At 42.9% G+C, this 6,453-nt stretch overlaps 1 pseudogene; it reads left to right on the top strand.

The window, feature by feature from the left end:
• LOC102476619 (SNW domain-containing protein 1 pseudogene) lies at window positions 1-1,520 on the top strand (annotated as a pseudogene).
• Window positions 1,521-6,453: the final 4,933 nt, after the last annotated feature.

Below are 6,453 nucleotides of genomic sequence, written 5' to 3' on the forward strand. Positions count from 1 at the left end.
ATGGCGCTCACCAGCTTTTTACCTGCACCTACTCAGCTATTTCAGGACCAGCTTGAGGCTGAAGAAAAGGCAAGATCCCAAAGATCACAACAGACTTCACTGATCTCATCCCGAAGAGAACCTCCCCCGTACGGGTACCAAAAAGGATGGATACCTCGGTTATTAGAGGATTTTGGAGATGGAGGAGCCTTTCCAGAGATCCATGTGGCCCAATACCCATTGGATATGAGACGAAAGGAAAAAAAAGTCGAATGCAGTAGCCATTCAGGTGGATCCTGAAGGAAAAATTAAATATGATGCAATCGCTCGACAAGAACAGTCAAAAGACAAGGTCATTTATAGTAAATACACTAACCTGGTTCCAAAGGAGGTTATGAATGCAGATGATCCAGACCTGCAAAGACCTGATGAAGAAGCTATTAAAGAGATAACAGAAAAGACAAAGGTAGCCCTAGAGAAATCTGTATCACAGAAGGTTGCTGCCGCCATGCCAGTTCGAGCAGCTGATAAACTGGCTCCTGCTCAGTATATCCGGTATACGCCATCTCAGCAAGGAGTGGCTTTCAACTCTGGAGCTAAACAGAGGGTTATTCCCTCCTTGCATTTCAAACTGGAAAAATGCAAAGGGTTATACAATTCCACTACACAAACGTCTAGCTGCTGATGGAAGAGGACTACAAACAGTACATATAAATGAAAATTTTGCCAAACTGGCTGAAGCCCTTCTACATTGCCGACGGAAGGCTTGTGAAGCTGTGGAAATGCGTGCCCAAGTAGAGAGAAAGATGGCTCAAAAAGAAAAGGAGAAACATGAAGAGAAACTTAGAGAAATGGCCCAAAAAAGCCAGAGAGTGGAGAGCTGGAATCAAAACCCATGTGGAAAAAGAGGATGGGGAGGCACGTGAGAGAGATGAAATCCGGCATGGTAGGCGAAAAGAGAGACAGCATGATAGGAATCTTTCCAGAGCAGCTCCTGATAAGAGGTCTAAACTGCAGAGAAATGAAAAACGGGACATCAGTGAAGTCATTGCTCTTGGTGTGCCCAATCCACGTACTTCCAATGAAGTTCAATACGACCAGTGGCTCTTCATCCAATCCAAGGGTATGGACAGTGGATTTGCAGGTGGAGAAGATGAAATTTACAATGTTTATGATCAGGCCTGGAGAGGTGGTAAAGATATGGCCCAGAGTATTTATAGGCCCAGTCAAAATCTGGACAAGGACATGTATGGTGATGACCTAGAAGCCAGAATAAAGACCAACAGATTTGTTCCCGACAAGGAGTTTTCTGGTTCAGACCATAGACAGAGAGGACGAGCGGACCAGTTCAGTTTGAGGAAGATCCTTTTGGTTTGGACAAGTTTTTGGAAGAAGCCAAACAACATGGTGGCTCTAAAAGACCTTCAGATAGCAGCCGTCCCAAGGAACATGAGCATGAAGGCAAGAAGAGGAGAAAGGAGTCGATAACACCTCTCTTCATAGTGAATGGACTAGTAACCCTAATGAGGCAAGTCAGATGGGGGAACACCTGGTAAATGGTCAAGATAAAAACCAAATCTGGGTGCCAGATCCCAGCACTACGTTTTATTACTGAAGTACAGTGTTTGTGCTTCTCCCGCCTTTTGGCATATAGAACGTAAAGTGCCCCCCCCACACACACACACAATCAAGACCACTTCCCTTTTGTGTGACACTGTTAGTTTGGGGTTAGTATTTTTGTGTAAGAGCAACTGTTTATGAATAAAATTACCCCAACCACCATGAGTAAGTTGATATTGGAACTGTTCTACCAAATGAATTCTGTCCCTATTCTGCTGTTTTAATTTGGAATAGGGAAAGTAAGCTCTTCCTTGATTCAACTATTTGTTTCAAATAAAAACATCTAGACAAAAAAAAAAAAAAAGAGTAACACGAAAAAGCAAACCTTTATATTTTTGCATGCTTCAAGAAAATAACAGGAGTGGGGGCTTTGTGAAAATAGAAAAGCTGCCTGGAGGCTCTCTTTCTTTTAAAATTTTAGGATAATGAATTTCATAAAAACAAGCAGCTGAGGTCAAACACCATACCAAATTATTATCTTAAAACAGAGATTAAAGAGCACAATAACACCCCATCAGACAATCAAAATAGATGTAAAGACAGTCTCAGAAAAGTCAAAACTGGAACTTTCTGCAATAGGTAATTTTGGGTGTCAACTTGACTAAATTAAGGAGTAAAGCATTGCTTCTGCATGTATCTTTGAAGGTGTTTTCCAAGGAGGTTGGCATGTGAGTGGGTGGACTCAGTGGGGACACTCCCTGTCACTATGTGTGGGTTCCATCCAGCTAACTGGGGGTCTGGATAGAACAAAAAGACAGAGAAAAGGATTTCCTTTCTCTCCTTGAGCTGGGACATGACCTTCTCCTTTCCTTAGCCATCAGGACCCAAGGCTCTCTTGCCTTGGGACTCCAGAACCTACACCTAGCCCCTCAGGTTCTCAGGCCTTCAGCCTCAGACTGAACTGCACCATCAGATTCTCCAGTTCTGAGGCGTTTGAACTTGCACTGAGCTACACTGCCAATATCCCAGGGTCTCCACTTCCAGACGGCCTGTCATGGAGCTTCTGAGCTTCCATAATCATATTAAGAATTTGCCAAATAAAACCCCCTCCTCTCTCTCTGTCCATGTAACCCTAATAGCCCTTATATTTTAAACTAAGGTAAAGACAGTAAGAAAATTATATAAGACATGAAAAAACAACAGAAACCAGAATTAGAAAAGCAGAAAACTTGACAGAACCAAGAAAAAAACCTAAAAATAAAAATTAATTTCAGAAATGAAGACTAAACTAGAAGGAAGCACAAATAAAATAATTGGACTTGTGTTTAAGATAGTTAAAATGAGGAAAATTTAATGAAGAAATAAATAATAAAATTAAGAAGTGATAAATACTGAAAATAGGCAAAGGAGATCCATCGTGTAAGTAATAAGAGTCCTTGAAGAGGAAAACTAAGGTAAGGGGGGGGGAAGAAAACATTAAAAGCTATAAGTATAAAAAAGTTCCCTGAAATTAAAAAATTGTTGAAATTACATATTGAAATAGCTCATCACATACCTGAGAATATTGATGGATAACCCAGAATAACAGACATCAAATCATTATTTTACTAAGATAATGGCAATTGAAAAAAATTCTTTTGATTATCTAAGCAAGAGAGCAGGTGATTTATAAGAGAGATTCAATTAAATTATCAGATTTTTTTTAGATGTTTTTGCTTTGTCAATTAAATTATTATCAGATTTTTTTTAGATGTTTTTGCTTTAGGGTGTCTGCACTCACCAAAGAGAGAAAGAGATAGGAATTACCCCCTGGGGGGATGGGCACACCTCAGTCCTTTCTCCTTCATTTTCCTCCTGAGATTTTGGGGGGCACCCACACACACACATGCACTCACATGAGTTTTTTTTTTTTCTTTTTTTTTCTTAGAGCTCTTCCCCCCCCCCCCCACTATAGGGTGTGTGCGCTTACCAGAAAGACAGAGAGAGACAGAGATAGAAAGTGAGAAATCACCCTCCAGAGGGGATGGCCATGCCACAATCCCTTCTCCTCCATTCTCCTCTTGGGATCTTGGGCATGCACACACACGCGCCCAGTGTGAGTTTAAGCTGCCGGGTCTGGGATTTGAACCGTGGTCGACTACATGGGAGCCCAGCGACATAGCCATTATGCTAACTGCTGGTCCAGACTCGCATGAGTTTCAAGCCACCAAGTCCTGGACTCGGAACTGTGGTCTGCCATGTAGAAGTCCAGTGCACATAACCACTTATACCCACCTGCTGGCCCCATTATCAGATTTTTTTTTTAAACAACAATACTTTATGCCTGAAGAAAGTGAAGTACTATATATTTTTAAAATTTTTATACTCTTAGGTTTTTTCCATATGATGTGTGTGCTTGCGAGAGAGAGAGAGAGAGAGAGAGAGAGAGAGAGAGAAAGTGAGAATCAGTCCCCAGGGTGGCGGGCATGGTCATGCTGCACTCCCTTCTCCTCCATTCTCCTCCTGAGATTTTGGCCATGCACACATATATGCTAGCATGATTTTCAAGGTGCCAGGTCTGGGATTTGAACTGTGGTTGGCCATGTGGGAGTCCAGTGGCTTAACCACCAACTACCTGCTGGCCCCAAAGTAACATATTTTTAATACTCAAGAAAATGCGAGCCAAAGGTTTTATAAACAAGGAAACTGACTTTCAGTTATTAAGATCGCCAGTATGAATTCACAAGAACTCAGAGAATAGTATTTCCGTGACCCTTTCTTGAGGAATCTGCTATGCAAAGTGCTTCAGACAATAACCCAAAAGACCAAAATGATCCAAAAAGATGCCAATTAAACAGATAGTTACTCTTAGAATTTAGACTATATTAGGGCAAAAGGGACAGAGTGTATGTTGTGTAATTACTATCTCTTCTGACACTGTAAATTTAGTACAGTGATAAAAAAACAGGGGGAGAGGGCCAGCTGGTGGTGTGGTGGTTAAGGTGGCTGGTTCCCACATGGCTGACTTCATGGTTCTAGTCCTAGACCCAGTGGTTTGAGAACATGCCAGGTACATCTGCATTCATGCTCCAAATCTCGAGAGATGGAGAAGAAAGAATTATGGCTTGGCCATCTTCCCTGGGGAGTAATTTCTTACTTTTTGCTCTTTCTCTGTCTCTCTCTGGTGAGCACACACACCCTATAACCCCTGCCCCCAAAAGGCATATATATGAAAATAATTTTCACTGTTCTCAGAAATCAGGTCAGTACTATTCATCTTAGACTCTTGTGCATATTACATAGGATAGGGTAAATTCTATAATTAGAAATATTCTAATTATGTCATCTCTATGTTTTAGAGAACTAGGATTCCCAGTGTGGAAGAAAGGAGACATGGATGTAATATAGAAGAGAAGTTAAAAATGGTCTTGGGTGGGCTCTGTGGCCTGGTGGTTAAGGGAGCTGGATTTCATATGGCCAGCCATATTGTTCAAAATCTGGCTCCGGTGGGACCAGCAGTTAGCGTAATGGCTATGTCGCTGGACTCCCATGTAGTCAACTGTGGTTCAAATCCCAGACCCGGTGACTTAAAACTCACGCCGGGCGTGTGTGCATGCATGCCCAAGATCCCGAGAGGAGAAAGGAGGAGAAGGGATTGCGGCATGGCCATCCCCTCTGGGGGGTGATTTCTCACTTCCTGTCTCTATATCTCTCTCTGTCTTTCTGGCGAGCGCGCGCGCCCTATAGCAAAAACCTCTCCAAAAAAAAAAAAGAAAAGAAAAATCGGGCTCTGGTAACTTGAAAAACACTCCTGGTACATGTACATGCATGGCCCAAATCCCAACAGGATAGTGAGGTGGAGGAGAAGGAATTGTGGAGTGACCCTGACCTGTTGGGGGGTGCTTTCTCCCTGTCCCTTTCTTTGTGTCTCTGGGAAGTGTCCATACTCCCTGGTGAAATAAATAAATGAATAAATGAATGAATGAATAAATGAATAAACAAACAAACAAACAAATAAATAAATAAATAAATAAGTAAAATCTGGATGGGGCCAAGTGATGGTGCAGCAGTAACACAACTGGATCTCAGAAAGCTCTCCTGGGTTCACCTCCCAGAACCTACTGAGCATACAGAGCAGATATGGGTGCGCCCAAGGTCCAGGCTGTATCACCATGTAAGGACCCTATTTTGGGTGTCCCTCTCTCTTTGCCTCATGGAAGAAATAAAACTTTAAGAATAGTCTTGAGTTTAAATGTAAAGTTACTAGTATGAAGTCAGTATTTTATTTTTTAAAAATATGTTTGTGTGTGAGTGTATTTCTAGTTCTGACTAATGAAAACACTTAGTGAGTACTTCTAGTGCCCAGATTATAGCCTTAAAATGCGATTTCCTGGCCCAGCCATGTGGTATGTGTTGCTGAGATACTATGCACCACAGGCTGGTCCCACCTGAGGGCTGAGCGTGGTGTGTGGTGGTGTGTGCCTGTAATCTGAGAAATTTGGGGAGGCAGATACAGAAGGATTGGGAGTTTAGGGCTGACCTTGACAACATAGTGAGACGACTGTGAAAAATGAGTCAGGTGTAGGGGCACAGGCCTGTGGTAGGGGCACAGACCCGAGGCAGGAGGATTGTGATGTGGCAATACCATATTTTACTTTTTTTTTTTTTTTTGAGAGGTTTTTGCTATAGGGCGCGTGCGCTCGCCAGACAGACAGAGCGAGACAGAGAGATAGAAAGCAGGAAATCACCCCGCCAGGGCGGATGGCCACGCCGCAATCCCTTCTCCTCCATTCTCCTCTCGGGATCTTGGGCACGCACGCACACGCGCCCGGCGTGAGTTTAAGCCACCGGGTCCGGGACTCGAACCGCGGTCGACTACGTGGGAGTCCAGCGACATAGCCATTACGCTAACTGCTGGTCCCGCAATACCATCTT

The sequence above is a fragment of the Tupaia chinensis genome, unplaced genomic scaffold, assembly GCF_000334495.1.
Source record: "Tupaia chinensis unplaced genomic scaffold, TupChi_1.0 Scaffold145396_1, whole genome shotgun sequence".
Taxonomy (NCBI): Eukaryota; Metazoa; Chordata; class Mammalia; order Scandentia; family Tupaiidae; genus Tupaia; species Tupaia belangeri.